The sequence below is a fragment of the Dipodomys merriami genome, unplaced genomic scaffold (assembly GCF_024711535.1).
Source record: "Dipodomys merriami isolate MVZ:Mamm:240054 unplaced genomic scaffold, mDipMer1.0.p SCAF_7, whole genome shotgun sequence".
Lineage (NCBI taxonomy): Eukaryota > Metazoa > Chordata > Mammalia > Rodentia > Heteromyidae > Dipodomys > Dipodomys merriami.
Window position 1 is genome coordinate 62,915,039 of NW_027206290.1, and position 20,035 is coordinate 62,935,073.

The following is a 20,035-nucleotide window of genomic DNA, read 5'->3' on the forward strand; positions in this document are numbered from 1 at the left end:
CATGTTTTTTTTTTTTAAAAAAAGAGGTTTTTTTTTGTGACTGCCATACAAAAAAATACAGTAGAAAAAATACATAAGAAAATTGTTTCTCACAGTTGTGGAAGCTGGAAGTCCATGGCGAAGGTGTTAGCAAGCGTGTTTCCTACTGAGGCCTAGCTCGTAGGCTGCAAGACTGCTACTAACTCACTGTGTCCTCTGTACATAAACAGCTGCAGACAGAGCGGTGTACATTCACATCACTTTTATTCCAGAGCCCTACTTGTATCTCTAATCAACCTGTGAATGTCAAATAAATGTTTTAATGGTCTGCTTTCTTAGGACCAAATGTAGTAAGGCTAGGTCATGATACCCAGTGAAACAGGGTGGTCATTCTAAGGCCCAGGCACATTGCGTATGCCCAAAGGACTGTGGAATTTTTAGTTCGGTCATGAGGTGTTTGGGGAGATCACAGTATTGTAAAATATGGCAAAGACTCCTTGCAAATATGAGACATATAGACGAATTAACTCCACTTCATCAGCATGCCTTCTCTCACCTCCCTCCATAGTTTACCCCATTTACCTGTGGGGCGTGTGTGTGTGTGTGTGTGTGTGTGTGCGCGCGCGCGTGCGCGCGCGTGTATGTGAGAGAGAGAGAGAGAGGGAGAGAGACTTCCATTCTGAAGGATGTTCGTACCTATACCAAGAGATAGGCAGAAACCCTGGTGGAAAGCAAGGTATACCTTCCCAGTTAATTAATGCTGTCCCCTCTCCAACAAACCTGGGAGCACCTCCATTCAATACAAAGTGAAACACTTCCAGAAGGTTTTTCAAAAGAAATCTGCTGCTCCTAATCAAGACGCGGGTTCCTCCTGGCAAACAAGCTTTACGGAAAACCTGTCGGTATATGCTGCGTATAACATCCAAGATTAGAAAATAAAAATTAACATGTAACTAGACAGATGAGAAGAGCTTGGTTCTGGTAGAGTCGCCTTCAGGATATGAATTAATACCCAAATCATCCTCTCGTTTCATTTTCTTTCTTTCTCTCTGGTAGCTGCAGGAGAAATCCCCTGTATATTACTAATGACAGATGGAGAAGAACTTAAACCAGTTACTTTGAAATTCCTTCAAAGGGAATGAAAAACGGACAGAATGAGGCCAGACTTACGATTCTCAGAGGACCTCACAGGTCCAAAAGACTCTAAATAAAAGGAAATATCTTCTGTGTTTCCAAATGTTATTGTGAAGTATTTTCTGAACAGCTGCAAAAAAAACCCTAAAAACTAAACTTCAATCCTTCTGAATGTTGTCTCCATTGAAACTTGAATAACAATATATTTAATAATTAACATACTCAGCCAGCACATTTGAGAAATTTGTTAAACCAAAAAGATGCCAAATTGTGAAGATGAAATGTCTCCAATATTATTAATGCTCTAAGCTTAGGAGAAGGACTCTGGTTATAACGGTGAAAGTCATTTTTCACAAAATTCAAACCATTAAAAGCAAAATGCTGCCTCCTGATTTGGAACTATAAAACATGCTCCATCACAAACAGTATTCAGCAGACTATTTCCCTTTAATTAATAGCTTTCTCTAGTTGGCACTGAAATTGTCTCAGGTCATTTTGAAAATATATATAAAACACTGTAAATTACCAAAAGTCCAACTTAATAAAATAATCAAATTAAATAATCTCCCCCTAAAATTCTAGCCAAGTTTGAAGTAAAAAATGTTTCTGATTCAAAGCTATATTATACTATTAAAATGAGCATTAAAAATAAGCATGATCTGTTTAAAATGAAACTTAATTATATGGTGAAAACAAAAAACTGTGTGTGTGTGTGTGTGTGTGTGTGTGTGTGTGTGTGTGTGTGTGTGTGTGTGTGTGTGTGTGTGTCCACCAAGAATAAATGACAAATTATCTTCAGGGAAATATCTACTCTAGATGTAGATTGCTAATATATTACAATGTCAGGGGTTCTGTTAGCATAAATAATGAATACAGAATTTTCAAATTACTGATCATCTTCCCAAATGGATCACTCTGCTCCTTTTCAGGGACCAGTATAAATAATCATAGAAAATCTTTTCCTCTTTAATAAGTCTGTACTTAGCTTCATTTTTATTAATTATGGTGTTTCTTTTGTTTATAGACCATTGCTTTTCTAGCTTCTCTTCTGTGAAGAGTTTTCAATAATGGCATTTAAATATTCATGCATTTCAGAGTTGGCACCAGAGTCTTGCACTAACTAGAATTTTCCATTCCCCAAGAGTTATGCCAGTGGCTAAAATTTGCAATACATCCAACAGGAGGTCAGTGATGAGGCACTGATCAGGGCTGAGACTGAAAACAAGGATGGCTTTTCAGAGAAGATGGACACTATCCAGGGTCTTTGAAGATCTGTAGAATTCAGCTAGTTAAATTAGGGGATGGAATACAAAGTCAGCAAAGTCATTATGGACTGTTACATCTTTTTTTTTTTTTTACATAAGTCTGAGCGCAAGTGAAGCAAAGGAAGGAGTTAAAACTTCGTAGCAGAGATCAGGTCATGAATGGTTTATTTTTGACAAATTAGAGAAATAGAAATCAATCTCTAAAGTAACAGGGAGCTGTTGAAGTATTTCAAAGATAATGCTATATAATGAGATTTATTTTCTTAAATTACTTCAGTTGAGTGAGGAGAATGGAATCAAGGGGCAAAGATGTGGAGTTATAAAGTATTTATTTACATGTCTGACTTCTCCAATAAACTGTAAACCAGAGAACAAAAGTGGCAACTCCATCACTATTAAAAGTGTCTGATGGTCCTTTAATAGCCAGTAAAATACATGATGGATGAATGGTGGTAAGGGAGTGGACTGAAAATTCTTGGAACAATCAAGACACGAAACAACAAAGGTATAAATTTAGTTAGCAGCATAGGATTGGCTGGAGAAAAGCAGACAGAAAAGAGATACAAATGAAGTTCTAGAACCCAGGGTAAGACACATATATGGGGTGAAACTGAGGACATGTCTTTTGAACACTATGACTTGAAAGCACCCACACAACTGCAAGGTCCACATGGCTACCAGAAGAGATGAATCTGGAGCTCAAACAGAAGTCATGGATAAAAAGAACTTCCATGAATCAGGTTTTAAGAATTGTAGAAGTCAGTGCACTATCTCATGAAGAAGGTGTTAACAGAGTAAGGAGCACCAAGAGTAATGTAGAAACTTCCAGAGAATACCATTGTAAGGGATGGGTGGTAGAAACATGAATCTCTTCCGTAATATGTAAAAATAAGTGTGTGTGTGTGTGTGTGTGTGTGTGTGTGTGTGTGTGTGTGTGTGTGTGTGTGTGTGTGTGTGTGTGTGTGTGTGTGTGTGTGTGTGTAAGGAAAAATCATGCTCTCAGACTCAGGGACTTCAACGACTAAGAAGGTCCTGGCAAAAACTAATTAATGCAGTGTGATTCCTTCAGATAAGAGTGATGATGTGACTTTCCCAGAGTCATCAACTCTGCTAACAGCTAGTGCTCTGTTTCCTTATACTGTAAGATTTGGATGTAAGAAAGAGATGAACTCCTTTCAGCAGTGTGGTTTCATGATTCTAATCAAGTTTCACTGCTTGTTAGAGAAGGACAAACACACAAGCCAAACAGAGCAGTCTGCACCTTTTCAAACAAAAGGAGCAGGAAAACAAGAGAATACATGATTCAGGTGTCTCGGATTTTCACTGCCACACTGAACAAATGGGAAAATACAGCTTGTTCATTTCTACTTAGTGATGCTAATGATTCAGTTAAATTGACTTCTATGAAAGAAAATTACTGTTAATAACCTTAATTTCATTCTAGTCTCTTCCCCCAGGTACCTGACATTTCAGATAAAATATTTTCATAAAATATTAAAAACAAAGAAATTATATCTTAGGTATCTAATTCTATGTTGACAGACTTTATGAATCCCTTCTAGCTCTAAGTCTACAGTTTGGGTACATCACATATAATACATAAGATTTCTCATTCTAGGCATTTCACATTACAAATGACATTAAAAACAATTTTTATTGACTGATTCAGATATATATATATATATATATTTATTTTTTTTATTTTTTTTATTTTTTGCTGGCACTAGGATTTAAACTCGGGGACTTTAACTTACAAGGATGGCTTGGGAGGCTCGTGACTTACCACTTGAGCCATGCCTCCACCCCTGCTTTTTGTGATTATTTTGGAGATGGTTGTCACAATTCTGTCCAGGTAAGCTTCAAACCACAATCATCTAGATGTCTATCCTCTGAATAGTTTAACTACAACTGTGAATTGTGCCCAGGCTAAAATCAATTTTTAAAATTGATTAAAAGTTACTCTAAGGCACACCAAAAATTCTAATGATGCATGAACCATGTAACACTATGAAACATTCCCAACTTTCAATGTGATTATCACAGCTGCAGCTAATTCGTCCACAAAACCAGACCACAGACTTTTGACCTTGGCCTAACCTTTTACCCACATCTACCTTGTTCCAGGAGGGATGTAGGTGAGGACTGCCACTTGCCTCTCCATATTTATTTGCCAACTTTTTCTCTCGGGACCTTTTCTTTTTTGAGTTTTTACTGTTATTATAAAGGTGATGTAGAGAGGAATTACAGTTACCTAAATCAAGTAAAGAGCGTATTTCTTTTTGGACAATGCCACAGATTCCCTCTCTCTCTCCCAGTTTTTCCCTCCCATTCCCACCTACAAGTTGTGTGTTCATTTTCAACATAGTATCCAGTGAGTACCACTGCTGCATGTGTTCACCCTTTGTCCCTCCATTACTGTGGCCCTCTTTACCCTCACAAAGGCAGATAACAAACAAGACAAAAAGGAAAGAAAACTAAAGCAACATAGGGGGGACAAAACCTCTTGTTCCCACTTCCTGGAGTTCATGTCAATAAATATTATTTTATATAATCAGAGAAGAGTTCCTTTTTTGAGCCCCCCCTCAAAGATAGATTTCCACATGCTATCTGCTCCCTAGCAAGACCCTGAAGACACAGGATTAGAGAGTCACCAGACCCAGTGGCGTGGCTCAACCTTATAATTCTAGATCATCAGAAGACTGAGAGCTAGAGGATTGTGGTTTGAAGTCAGCTTGGGCAGAAAAGTCTTTGAAGCTCCATCTCCAAAATAACCAAGGAAAAAGCAGGGCTAGAAGCATGGCTCAACTGGTAGAGCACTAGCCTACCAAGTGTGGCATCCTGAGTTCAATTTCCTGTACATATATATCTATATGTATCTATATATGACCCCATCTATGAGACTTCATCTCAGCCAATGACTAGGCTTGGTACATACCTATTATCCTGATTATGGGAAAGCTGAATATGCTTGTCATCTCCAGAGACACAGGAAAGCACACAGAAGGAGAATTCAGCTTAGTCTAGTATGATATAAAATGCAAGACCCTACCTCAAAAATAACCAATAGAAAAAGCAGGTGAATGTGTGGGTGAAATGGTATAGTTCCTGACTAGCAAATGCAAGTCCTAAATTCAATCCCAAGTATTGCCGAAAGAAAAAAGAAAAGGAAAAAGGGTACTACCAGGTGGCACTTCTTTATTGGGCTTGGATGGATATTATCTAAGGATATTGTCTGTAAACTGTGAAACACGATATAGCATTTCCATTAGTAAAACCCAGCACAGACTTTCCTTGAATACGCAAGGTTTCGATGCCAAGGAAATATGACTGAATCCTACCATATTTCTACAATTGGCAATGTGCTGCAAAAATAAACATGCAGAAGGCATACAATCAGAATGTGGATGTCATTGCCAACCTAACCAGAATCTATCTATCTATCTATTTTTCTTTCTTTCTTTCAGTTTTTTTTTTTTTTTTTTTTTTTTGCTTGAACTCAGGGCCTGGGCACTGCCCCTGAGCTTCTTTTTGCTTGAGGCTAGCATACCACCACTTGAGCCATAGTGATACTCCTGGGCTTTTTCTGTTTATGTGTTACTGAGGAATTGAACACAGGGCTACATGCATGCAAGACAAGCATTCTACCACTAAGCCACATTCCCAGCCCTAGAATTTTTCTTAAAGAAATAGAACCAATAAAAGACCAAAACCCATTGTGGAAAACAGAAACAAGATTTCATTTTCCTGCCATTTATCCACATCAAGATTTACTAACCATGATACTATGACACATACATCATAAAATTCTGAAATGTAACCAATAATTGGATTTACATTATTGATAACAATTATGTCACTTCTAAAAGAAGTTTCAAATCAGTGACCTAGATTTTGTAGATTTTTTTCAAATCTTTCTCTAAATGAAAACGTTGTGCAGTTTCCAATTTACAGAGTTACTTGCCTACATATTGCTTTTAACATCATGGAAATTAACTCCAGGTATCTATAAATAAAGACTCATGGTAAGACAGCATTATCTTGGAATTTTCTAATTCTCTAAGAGGATAAAGCAGATTCTTAATTAAGTACAATCATTCCTCAATACTCACAAGGGTTTAATTCCATAACCACTCACAGATACACAACTCCCTTATATAAAATGGTACATTGTTTGCCTATGACCTGTAATCTATGTACACCTCCTATATCCTTTTAATCATCTCTACATTACTTATAATATATAATATAATTAAATGCAATGAAAACAGTTATTACACTGTATTGCTTAGGAAATAATGATAAGGAAAAATGTCTAAGGCAAGGGATGAAGCTAATTAATAAAGTAGCTGGCCCTGCGTTTAATCCCCAGCACAGCAACAAAAATAAATGAAGAAGAAAAAAGGAGAGAATCTGTTCATATTCAGTAAAGACACAATTTTTATCCACATATTTTCAATCTGTGGTTTATTTGAACCAATACGTTTAGAATCCATGGATACAAAAAGCTAACTGTATTAGAAAGTCTAAAGCTACAAATACACCTGAGCAAGATTCTCAACTTTGAAATTAACTGTCCCAGGTGAAGATCATCCTCTGTTCTGTGTGGCCTATGCAAGGCCACAGTACTCTGTGCACATATTCCAAGGTACATATGACATGTCCTTTTAGACAGAGGTCAAGAATTTTGCAGAAACTCTTCCACTCCAACTCTACAAGATATCTCTGACTTGCCAGGTGCCAGTGGCTCAGCTCAAGGACAGCGCCCAAGCCCAGAGTTCAAGCCCCATGACCAACAACAACAACAAAAAAGATATCTCTGCATTGTGGGGCTTTTCCAGTAGCCTCTTAAATAGCAAATTCTTTTTTATTAAGTATGATCTTCTCAAGGAATTTTAAGAACATTCTATGTCTATGTTTTAAAGTCACTGGAATCTGACTGAGTTAATAGAACTGTGTAACCATTGTAGATCATGCTTGACTTAGAAGACACAGTTGCATAATCTGAGGTTGTGAGAGACAGAAGTTTCACAGAGACCTTTCCTTCCTTCCTTCCTTCCTTCCTTCCTTCCTTCCTTCCTTCCTTCCTTCCTTCCTTTCTCTTTCTTTCTTTCTTTCTTTCTTTCTTTCTTTCTTTCTTTCTTTCTTTCTTTCTTTCAGAGGCAGTTTGACAGTGCTCTCTCAAAATTTAAAATGTACAAACTTTTAGGACCAAATAACTCTATTTCTTGGAATTTAACTGCAGGAAATTTTCACATGTGTGCACAAAGCCTAATGAGAAAAGATCTTCAATCTTTCCACTTGCAATAGTGAAAATAGAGAAATGGTCAAAACATGGTATGGACAGCCTACCAAATTGTACACAATGTTAGGAAGAACAAAGATAACAAATACAATACCATGACAAAATCTCCAGTTAAGGACAGGGAGCAAGTTAAAGGAAAGCGTACAGAGAATGACCCAGTTTTTATAATAAGGAAGAAAACTGTTTATGTGCTGCTATATGTAAATTCACACACAGAAGAGGGGAAAAAGGCTCTCTCCACTGTGTGGATGGTTCTCTATCCAGGGAGGCTGTAGAGAAGGGAGAAGAAAAAAACACTCTTTCTCACAGGGAGTAGGATTTCATTTGTATCGAGGGTGATCTCTGCGTCAAGGAAAATGAGGGCTTTTAAGTGGATTGCACCTGGAAACACTAACCTGCAGAAACCTTGTATTCACTCCGAACAAATATAGCAACTACCAAATAGCAGAGGGAAAATTGTGGCTGGTTAGAGCTGAAGTCAGTGATGCAGGCCAGAGAATCTCCAAGTCCCCATTAGTGAATCTGCCTATCTCTCAACGTTGAGGTATTCATAGATTAAAGGACTGCCATAGACTAGAAAACTATGCCCTACCCCTCTCAGCTTGGTGTATATTTTGCTAACATCTTGGGGGAAATAGCAGAAAAAAAAATCAAGCCGAAATTCAGAATCTGAAATCCTTTCACTCTCAAAATGAAAGACCATAACAACGTTTGCAATTGAATCATAAATACATTAAAAACAATGTCAAACAAAAGTAATGTGTTTTTTTTTCTGAGCATTCTGAGCATGTTTCTGAGCATTCCACTCGACAAAAACCTCAAAAATGGGAGTTAGGGCAGGGGGGTTAACTTTATTTCCCAGATGAGTTTGGTTTGGCCACACCAGGGGTTGACACATTTGTCTTTATTTTCAATTGCATCCAAATATATGTAAATGAGGATATATAACTGAGGAGATTGAAATATCCCTGGATGAATGCTCCAAATAAATCTGGAGTTCAAGCTTCTCTTGAAAATGTATAGCTGTTGGCAAGGCTGAGTCCCAGACCCACCTGTAGAAATCTGATGAGACATTACCTGCCCTGCAGCTGCTCTCCTGAGAGGGACTTAGCACCACATGACTCCTTAAGGTATCTAAAACCCAGTCAATAACTCTTGTGCAAATTACTTAGCTGGTCACTAGTGGCATCAGAGACAATGCCAAACGCAATGAAATCAGGAGAAAGTTGGTCAGATAAAGCACAGGTCCCTGAGAAAGCTAGAATTCATGTTTAGGATCCCAATTATCCTGCAGTAACCTCCCTGTCAGACTGTTAGCCCATGTAACTGCAGAAAGGAAAGCTCCTACAATGAAACGGTGACTCAGACCTTATCCTCATCTGCCAGTTCAGTTCCATCCTCACAGCTGCAATGCCAGAAGCTTAGCTGTGACTTCACCCAACTTTCAAACAAACAAAACTTTCTGTAGCATGTATATCTGAATGGCAAGTAACCCAAAGCTATGGTAGTAGGCCAGGTGTGGTAGTACAGGCCTAGAATCCCAGCCTGGGGAAGCTGACACAGGAGGATCATGAGTGTCTTTGTCTAACCAGCGTAAGTTATAGAGGGGGAAAAAGTTGGATTTTAACTCCCTGGGGTGAATAACCTAATTTCTTCATGTCAGTTTCCTCAGTGTAAATTGAAGAGACCAGTGGTACTCACCAAAAAAAGGCTTGTTGGGAGTGAGGGAGTAACTGAAGTGACTTTTTGCAATTGTCAATGACTGTCTGTGATTTTGTTTTACTATCATTGTGTATTATTGTTCAAAGTAGGGAAGCTAAGTGCTCCCACTGAAGACCTATGATGATCGAGAGCCATGGTACCCTACAAACATCAGTGATCCCCAAATCTTCTAGTAGATAGTTCTCTCTTTTAGGCTCATAAGACAATGAATATAGTCTTAAAAAAATTCAGGTGCCAGTGGCTCATACTTGTAATCCTAGCTACTCAGGAGGCCGAGATCTAAGGATTGTGGTTCGAAGCCAGCCTGGCCAGGAAAGTCTGTGAGACTCCAGTTAACCACCAGAAAACTGAAAGTGGCACTGTGCCTCAAAATGGTAGTGATACTCTTGAGCATAAAAAAAAGCTCAGGGATAGTGCCCAGGCCCTGAGTTCAAGTCCCACAACCAACCAAAGAAGAAAGAAAAGCCTAGATAGGAGATACAGATGCTTAGAAAATAACAACTCCATCAGAGATAGGAGACTAGGAGCTAGTGCTAGTTTCCTCTATCGAAATGAAGTCACAGGGAAACAGGTCCAAAGAAAGATATAGCATTTCCAAGGAGCCAGTGGAGGGCTGCGAAATCTTTGAATAAAAAAAATAAAAATAAATCCTCCAACTGGTCTGTACGGATACATCAGTGCCATTTGGAAAATAAATAGCATGAGTGATAATACTAACAGCACTTGTAAGAGGAAAGGCAGAAAGCTGCAGCAGCAGCACTTACTACAGTACCCTGGATCATTTAGCATGCAGTCCAGGGCACTTCAGCCTAGATCTTTATTCTTCTTGTACACATGGGACAACTAAGGCTCAAAGCCTATGCCCAGGGTCACATGGCTGGTACAGCACATTGTTAGGATTACAGGTCAAGACTCCCTGATCCCAGTGTCTGAAGATCTGAAGGTCTCAGAAGCTCTATGTTATTGAAAACAAACCCAGCATGCAATTAGCATCTGTCCATCTGTCCACTGACCACCTCCCAGAGGGACCACTTCTAGAGCTGATGTGTATCACCTTGTGTGGGTCTTGGACCTCCTTTCTAACCCTGTTAGAAAGCCTTTGGAGCATATTTTAAACACATACAATTACTTACAGATACATTAGAAATAAATCATATTAAAATATATGTATCACAATAAAAATTTTTAAATTGGACCCACAACACAGTAATACTTGTTACTTCTGAACCCATTAAACACCAAGGTCTAGCAATGCCTCTAAGTCCTGCGGTAATTGTCACTTGGAAGTAAGTACAAATAAAAACCTGCCAGCAACACTCATGAACCCATTAAACTGCATCCTCCAGCTTTTATGGGGTGGACCTGAGGTGAAAAATGCCTGTCCTAGTAGAAGAAAGGAGAATTCAAATGCAAAATAAATGGTCTATGTCTTCTCCGCTTATGAGCTGCTTATCATTGGTTTGAGGGACATTTTTCTTCCAGTTTCAACCGAAATGTCCACTTAAGATTCTTCATGCCAAGGAACCAAAACATCTTTTAATTGTTTAGGAGGGAAAACGTGCTTCAGAAGAGTAATACATCCTAAAGTAATGATTTTCCTGGCCCCAAACTGTTTCAATAGTAGAAGGTAGAATTCCCCAAAGGATCATGGGAGAAGAGCTATGAAGGAGACTCCCACACTAGGGGAGAAGATAACATTATCTTGTAGTCATGTGTTGTGCATGTGCTCACCAAAGACTTTGTAAGTACTAGATGAGAAAAGTGTCCAGAGGAAAACCTTCTGATTTATGGCCTCTTTCAACTGTTTTGATTCCTTAAAGTGGATTACATGTAAATAGCTGGTCATTCATTGCCCTAAACATAATAGTTTCTTAGATGAGACTTGAAAGGAAGGCAAATATGACTTTCATCTCCTCTAGGAACTTGATTATACCTTCAGCAGAGAAGAAAGCACCCAAACACATGAGCAACAAGATAGACATTGAGAAAATGAGTTTTCACAGGTTGTGCTTGCAATGGAGTGAAAAACAGACTTTGCAAATAAAACTGATTCTCGGTTGGTTATTTTGAAAGCAGGATTAAATCCAACAAAGACAATACAACCTCTCATTCACCCACTCCAGTAATAGATTATTACCTAGTCTACCTCTACCCACTGCAGGAGAAGCAAACGCATTTATATATTTGGGGAGGGGGGCAACAGCCTCTAGATAATGAAAAACCTTTATATCATTCGAATGTGTTACTAGATAAGTGATATTACAAGTTGAGAAAGTATTTCTGCTTCATAGTATCAGGCTTATCAGAAGAAAAACTATTAAACAGAAAAAGCAAATACTATGCATACTATGCAAGGTTATTCTGTCTCTTTCCTAAGCCTGACAGGGAAACAGGAAAATGTAGAGTGGGCAGCCCTAAGTATTAAGCAGTATCCTTGCAAACAAGGTTAACATTTAAATGCCAACAGCAAAACTGTACAGCCACAGCTGAAATCCATCAGTGCTGACACTATTACCTATGTGCTCTGATCCAAAAAGATATAATGTATTTATTTATCAGTAGGTGAGTATGTTTCCTGCAGACATAGAATGTGTCTATACATTCATATTATAAAATGGAAAAAGTCACTACTTGAGGAATTTCAGTCTGGACATGAAATATCAATGGTGTTCATTAAAGCACCGCCATTAGTCCTTGACCTAATTCTGCATTTCAAACACAGAAATTCTTGATCTTACAGGAACTCACTGTGATGAGAGTTTATTAAAAAGCTGGCTCATCTGTGCTAACACACATGCTGTTTCATCCTTACATCAGAAGTGACCACCAATGTCAATAACTTAGTCCCAATCTTACTATAAATAATTACAGGTTTCAAAGAATAACCTTTCCCAAAAATATTTGAATTCACTCAAATATTGAGTTCCTACGGACACTGTAGGAAACATGAGAAATATATCATCTGCCTACTCCTGCCTGACACTATTACTTATGTGCTCTGATCCAAAAAGATATAATATATTCTCAGCATAAGATGTGAACAGTTTCATGTTTAAAAGTCTTTAAAATAAAAGCAAATGTGGTAGCCACTCACTAACTTTACAAAAAAAAAAAAAGTAGCCCGCAAATACTGTTCATGCAGTCTGATAATTGAGTTTGCAGTTAGATTTGAAAGAACTGGGACTGGAAATCCAGACCCTGTGCCCAAAGCTAACTGCCTTAAATCACAGCCTTTCATGAGTTTTCATCGCCAAGGGGGATGGATTCAAGGACAACAATGGAGTAGAAACAAAGCTCAATTCACCTCCATTTTCACTTCCAGGACTGGTACCAATGAATACAAGACAATTGTCATCATTTGAATTCTTAATTTTAATCCTTAATCTTTAAATGGATTTAGCAATATGGGGGGGGGCATACTCATTGAGATTGTGAATATAACAGTCCCATGTTACCAAAATCAGCAGCAATATATACTAATCTAAAGACAGCTACATATGTTCTTGGAAAAGACAAAACAGCAGCACCAGAAGGACGGACTGGTCTCTGCAAGTCTGCTGCGATGCAGTTTTTCAGAAGTGAGACAATTTTTAAAATCCATTTCTGCAAAAAGCTTTCTGTTAAGCCTTAACACTCTGTGTGTGTGTGTGTGTGTGTGTGTGTGTGTGTGTGTGTGTGTGTGTGTGTGTGTGTGTGTGTGTGTGTGTGTGTATCTATCTGTTTGCCTATCTGTCTGTCTGTCTGTGCATATTCTAGTACTAGGGCTTGAATTCAGGCCCTGAGTACTTTCTCTTAGGTTTTCACTCAAAGCTAGCACTTTGCCCCTGGAGCCACATATCCACTTCTGGCTTCTTGGTGGTTAATTGGAAATAAGTCTCATGGACTTTCATGCCTGGACTGGCTTCAAACCACGACCCTCAGATCTTAGCCTCATGAGTAGCTAGGATTACAGGAGTAAGCCACAGATGCCTGACCGTTAATACTTTTTAAATTCCCGTATTTCATCACCTCCTAAGACTCACACATAGCACCTCAAGATTCTGGGGAATGTAAGTAGTTTCACATCACTCACATTTTCTCTGGCACGCAAATATAAAACTTTCCAAAGAGTATTTGAGAACAAAGCTCTTCTGCGGGGGTGTGCGCTTGTAAAATAAAGGTAGAATTATTCCAACAGACATGAATGTGCACCCTTGATCAAATAGAGTCTTTGAAATTCTGTTTTGACAGTTACTTGCAGAATAGCATTTCCACCTCAGATTTAATTCAGGGCTGGGTAGTGATATTATCAAAGCTAAATCAAAACTAAGTTCTGAAGACTGAAGAATGATATAGTTGGAGGGAAACGTAATCATTAATTCAATACATGGGATCTTTAGATAGAGGTTATGTTACATTCAAAGAGTTACTAATTCCAGAAGCAAAAGTCACTTATGCATTAAAATGCTGATAAAATGCTACCCATTTAAAACTGATATTTTTTAAAAACAAAAGCAGGTGTTCTCCCAAGAAAGCAATCATTTATTAAACTTCTCCAGTTCAAAAGAAAGATGATATGATGGATCAATACAGCAACTGAAAAATAGGCAAGACTGTTATATGAAAAACACAACCTAGTAGATTATGTAACATAGTTGGGGATTACACCACCCTGCTCCAACTGATTTTTGATCTTCTGTTTGACAAGGAACTTAGACCACTCAAGTTTGAAGAGTATAAACCAATAGATTCTTTGTCACTTCAATCATACAGTTTTCAAACCAACATCTTGAAAAAAAAGTTAACATTTTACACACACACACCACAATTTTCCTACTGAAGAGAACATTTCTTCAGCCCCTGTCTTAACCTTCTTGGAGAATGCCTAGGTTAAAGTCACCAGTTGCTTTTCCTGGTCATATTTCCTTTATGAATCTGAGTTCTCTTTAAAGAGGAAGTTCAATTCCATTTTGAGCTGTTACACAGTTGCCTATGCTTGGATGACATTAAGAACCAACAAGATCATTCAACAGCTATGTCCACACACCGTTAAATTTATAGACCATTCTAAGCCTTAAAAAATATGGTGACCTTCTATGAATAGTTTTTCCACAACTTAAATCTCAAACACTTTGTTTTCAGAACAATAGCTAGAATCACTACAAGGCTTTTTTTTTTTAAGAAAAAGTTGGAGGCAGCACTCAAATGCATGTGTTATTTGTGGAAATATAATAGACATCTGCCTTTCTTTGTGGGGGAAAAATACTAGTCTTATGATAGTTTTATTATTGTAGGTAAAGTTGCACTGGGGCACATTTGGAACTTGGAGAAATCCATGTTTTCATACTTCGATTCCACAGTCTACAAAGTCTAAAACTCAGAAACACACAAGACTTAACTGGTTAAGAAAAGGAAAAAAAAGAAGCAACTTTAAAATTCTGAAAATAAGACACCTATACTATCCTTCAGTTATCCGCTTTTAGAAGGGTCAAACACGGACCGACACTCTCCGCAACCCCCCCCCCCCCGAAGTGCTGCACCAATCAGGGTTATTTTAAGTGGAAAAGGGTCCACCATTTCTACAACGTCCCCAAGAGAGGTTAGGACCCACACGCACACACATTTACATGCTTAGCACGATGCCAACTATTTCCAACCAAAATAATCAGATACACGTCGAGCCAAGCTATTTCTAGTCCAGAAGAGGGTGAACGTTTCAGAGTCTGAGGAAAACCCAGTAAGAGATGACTACAGGCAAACAGAGGCGGGGAGGGGGAAGGGGGGGTTGGGAAAGGGAGGGAAGGCGACGGGGTCCCCTGGCTCCCTTGTGTGTGTGTGCGCGCGCGCGCGCGCGCGGAGCGTCTGGCACCCGGGCACCTGCACCCGGGGAACCCGACCGGGCATCCGGGTGCGCGCGCGCGCGAGCCCGCGCGTGGTCGGGACGCACCCTCCGAAAGCAAACAAGCCCCCAGCCAGCCACGGGCCGGGGCGGGCGGGAGCATCCTTGGGGCGGGATCCGGGAATGTCTTCTCCTACCTGTCACACTTTGCTTGGAGGAGCTGCTGCCAAAGACGCGACCACGGCCGCCTTGCCTGCCTTGGAGACCCCGTGTGTGTGTGTGTGTGTGTGTGTGTGTGTGTGTGTGTGTGTGTGTGACAGAGTGTGTGTGTGTGCGCGCGCGCGCGCTTGGATCTGTGAGATCTTGTTTGCGGTGCAGCTCACTTAACTGCTCCCGGCGCCACTAACCCCCTCCCCGCCATCGAGCGCCGCCGCCGAACCCCCTCCCGGCGCACCCCAGTCCCGCCCTCCCGCCTGCCTCCGCCCCCCTCCCCGGCCTCCCCGCCTCCCCGCCTCCCCGCCGCGCGGTCCTTACCTCCGCAGATGAAGGGAGTGGGGGGGTCTCGGCGGTCCTTCCCGGGCAAGCCCACAGGGCAGCGCCCGCCCGCCGCACCGCCCGCCGGGCTCAGCGTGCCCCCCCACCCCGCTCCCCGCCACCCTCCCCTGGCCCACTGCTTCCCCTTCCCGGGCTGTGCCCGGTTTCCCCGGTCCCCCGAGTCTCCCTCCTCTATCTCGCCTCCCGGCTCCGGAGCCCGAGCTGTCGCCTCGCAGCCCCAACCTGCCCGGGCTACGGAGCATGCCCAGTGCGGCGCGCCCGGGCTGTGCTTGGGGGGGTGGGCAGGGGCCGAGCCGGCAGCGGCGGTGCTGGGAGCCCGCGGGGCGGGGAGGGGGCGCCGGACGGGCTGAGCCCCGTGGAGGGCGGCGGAGCGCTTTGGGAGAACGTGGGTGGGGCGTCCGGAGGGGGGCCGTGAGTGCTCCTCGGGGGGTCTCCCCCGGTAGTTCCCTGGAGTTCGGGGTGCGTCGGGAACACGAGCCGGGGCCGGGGACACCCGGCTGGGGTGGGCCCAGGCTGGCAGAGGGCCGTGGGGGCGCGGGGGGCGTAGAAAGAGCAGTGGGGTTGAGACCGCGAAGCCGGGGCCCCGGCGCCGCTGGCCGGGGTAGGCGGCAGCGCTGTTTTCTGTGTGTTGTTTTGTTGTGTTTTTTAATAAATAAGGCGTGTACATACTGTGCCAGGCACTGTTCTAAACGCTTTTTCTTCATTTAATCCGTGCAACAATTTTCCAAAGCAAGTACTACTGGGATCCTTTCTAATTTTTTTTCTTTTTTCTTTTTTTAACTTCCAGGCTTAAGCTGAGCCTCAGAGAGAGATAAAGTGGACCCAAAAAGTCTTCTCCCGAGTGCAGCCTCAAATGTGCCACACTCCCCGCACCCCGCCCCCAGACTCTGCTCCCAGGGGTCCTGGAGGGTACTAACTACCCCGAGCCCAACCACAGCCCCGGGCACCTCCAAATCACCCCTGCACTTAGGCCCTAACCGCCTTTGATCTAGTTAGCGTAACCCTTTGTGCAGACCCTAAGTAGGAGAGGCTTTAGGAAGGACTCCGGGAGGGGGCTACCCGCCTCCTCCCTCTCAGCCGGCGGCCACCAAAACCCGGAGACGTGGCACCTGCGCATTGGGAACTGGGGCCATGCTCGCCGACGAACTGGGCATGCTCAGCCGCCTGAGCAGGTCTGCCTCTCTAGAATGAAAGGGTCTGACTCTGTGTGTGTGTGTGTGTGTGTGTGTGTGTGTGTGTGTGTGTGTGTGTGTGTGTGTGTGTGTGTGTGCACGCCCACATGTTGGGGGAGTGTGGGGAGGGAAGTGGGGGTGGGGGACTCTGGGAAGCAGGGGAAGGAGAGGCAGTTGAAGATGCGAAAGGTTCATTCTCTTAGTGCATTCTTGGTCAGGAGGTATAAGACAGGAAGATAACCAAGGAATGTTTGCCCACTGAGCATCTTTAAGCAAGAGAGGATGAGAGTCCACTAACCACTCTCCAGCTAAACTAATACATTACAATTTTAGCTGAATCCTGGTGGGGTGGGGTGGGGGAACTCTTTTTGGTAGCTCAGTCTGTCTGCCTGTGAAGAAGGCAAGAAAAAATATCCTAGATCAAGTTTCCCAAGAAGATTGGAAAGGGAAAAACAGATCCCAGGGAAAAGCTGATAGTTCTTTGTTCAGGATTCTTCGAGATGTGTTGATTTGGGCCTACGCCAGGGTGACCAGGTAGTACTTCTTAAGCTATAATGGACACACAAATTACCTGTGCATCTTATTAAAGTACAGATATTGAGCAGGCCTAGAGTAAAACCTGAGATCATGCATTTCTAGTAAGTTACCATATCATGTTTGTGTTGCTTTCTTTAGATGAGACTTAGAGTAGCACAAAGATAATGTTTTTAAGCCTGTTCTCTTCTTTATGTATGTGAAAACTAAGGTTCAAGAGAGGTTACACAATTTGCCCAGGCCACAGAACCTGGAAGTAATATACAGCTAGTAATATATAGCCAGATCTAAATGAGCTAGAAATATCACCCAGATCTAAATGAGCTATAAGCTACAATCTATGTCTTAACAATTTTTCCCTTAAATGTCTTTAATAGAATTTAGCTTAGTACATAATGCAGCTGAGCTTACTATAACAGATTTTGCTGTGTAACAAACACACTAAAAGTTAGTAATTTGAGACAATTATTCATTAACCCAAACATCTGTGAATCCTCAATTAGGACTGAAATCAGCTTAGCAGCTCTGATGTCTCTCTTGAACCCACTCAAAGCAGCTGCAGACATGTATAGTCTGGCTTCATTCAGATGACAATGACAGGGTATTTCTATATGGATTCTTCATGCAACAAGCTTCTACTTTGAAAGGTAAGGAAGGGCAAGCCCCAAACCAGATATTTCCAACTGATACCATCTAGGGATGAGGTTTATTTTCTCTAGCCAGTAAAAAATTGAAAGGCAGGAAAAGTATTTAAAGCATAGAGAGCAAGTCTTCTTTTTTGGGAGGGGGGGTGGTCGTGGGACTTGAACTCTGGGCTTGGGCACTGTCCCTGCGCTCTTCAGCTCAAGGCGAGTGCTCTACCACAGAGCCACTTCCCAGAGCAAGTCTTTTGAAAGTGAAAATAGTGAGACTTTTCAAAAGGAGAAGATCCAAAGAGAAGTCCCAAGGAGTACTCTTGGAGGGCAGGCTCCTCCCATATCTCTTCCTTTGAGCTTTGTGCTGATTGCTTGATGGATTATGCTTGTGCTGTCCTGGCTTTTTTCCATCCATTGAGCAGACACCCAGGGCATTATGAAAAGAAAAAGGTTTTAATAGGAGCCCAAGGCATTATGGGAACAAGTAGCACCATGATAGGTCACATGATATCTATCACATGTTATGTTTACCACTCTTTTTTGGTTGGTCATGGGGCTTAAACTCAGGGGCTGCCTGCTGTCCCTGACCTTTTCTGCTCAAGGCTAGAGTTCTATCACTTTGAGCCATAGCCACACTTGTGGTTTTTAGGTAGTTAATTGGAGCTAAGAGTCTGATGGCCATTCCTGCCGAGGCTGGCTTTGAACCATGACTCAGATTTGAGTCTCTTTTGAGTAGGTAGCTAGGGTTACAGTCATGAGCCACCCGCGCCTCACCTTCACCCCTTTTCAGTTATCGTCCTAACAGTTCCCCTTTCCCTCACTGCTATCTTTTAATGGCTAAAGAAACTTAAGTACATTCATTTAGATTGAATGCACAGGAAAGGCACTCATTTTTAATGGCAGCATATGCAAAATCCTTTTTTTAATCTGCCATGTGTATCAGTTTCCCAAAATTTTGCTCCTTGTCTTGGACCTCACTCTAAATTTTATACATTAGGTCAATCATTTTATGTATTGGTAAAGTAACTCACAGCAAACTCAAATGCAATCCATGTAATATTGATGTTTTTAATGAATCGCTGTGGTATAGAATCGGTGGTATAGAAACTTAGTTTTATACTAAATCTTAAATTCATGTTGATTCCCCTTCATGATACCTCAGGCAATCATTCATTCAACAAATTTCTGAAACCTTTCTTTGTGCTAACCACTGTTCTTTGTCCAAGATGTTAAGATAAGTGAAAGACAAAAGTTACCCCTCCTATGAAGCTTAAATACTATCAGTAGAGACAGACAGCGGCAAGTTATGAAAGCTAACAGTAGAATGCTAACACTTCCCAAATTAAGAACCGTGGGAAAAATGGGAAGGAAAAAACTTCCTGGAATGGGCTGGAGGGTGGGAATTCCTGCTTTGGATAATAGTAGCTTCTCTAAAGAGAGTGGAAAATTAATGGGAAGATAGATGCAAATTCTCAGGAAACCATTTCCAGCAGCGGGAACAGCAAAAGCTGTGAAATGAGCATGTGCTTGTTACATTCAGGGAAGAGAAAGGAGGCCAGAGTGGCTGAGCAAGGCATAGAGTGAACAGAATTGGAGTCACAGAAGCAGCAGGAGGCCAGGCCCTGTAAGGACACAGAAGGGACTTTGGACTTTAATAGAAGTATGATGTCAACCCATTGGAAGATGTTGAACAGGATTATAAATGGCCTACTTGATCGTGTAGAAAGACTCATATTGAAAAAATGCCTAGGGCAGGTACAGAAAGAAGGAACTTGTTCTAAGGATACAGTAGTAGTACAACTAGGAGGGCTTGGTAAACCAACTTTTAAATAGTCAAACCCAAACCAGGTTAACTCTTCAACTTCAATCTCATTTTATAGCCAACCTTCTCTCTTTTTCTGCCACAAGCCCAGCAGTGT

General features: G+C 41.4%; 1 protein-coding gene across 1 annotated transcript in view; it reads right to left on the bottom strand.

Moving 5' to 3' along the window:
* Positions 1–15,858, bottom strand: part of Plcb4 (phospholipase C beta 4) — a 355,705-nt gene extending 339,847 nt beyond the window's left edge. The window contains exon 1 of the mRNA XM_070006763.1: positions 15,755–15,858. The gene's annotated coding sequence lies outside the window, so the exon portion shown is untranslated. The remainder of the gene's footprint in view (positions 1–15,754) is intronic.
* Positions 15,859–20,035: the final 4,177 nt, after the last annotated feature.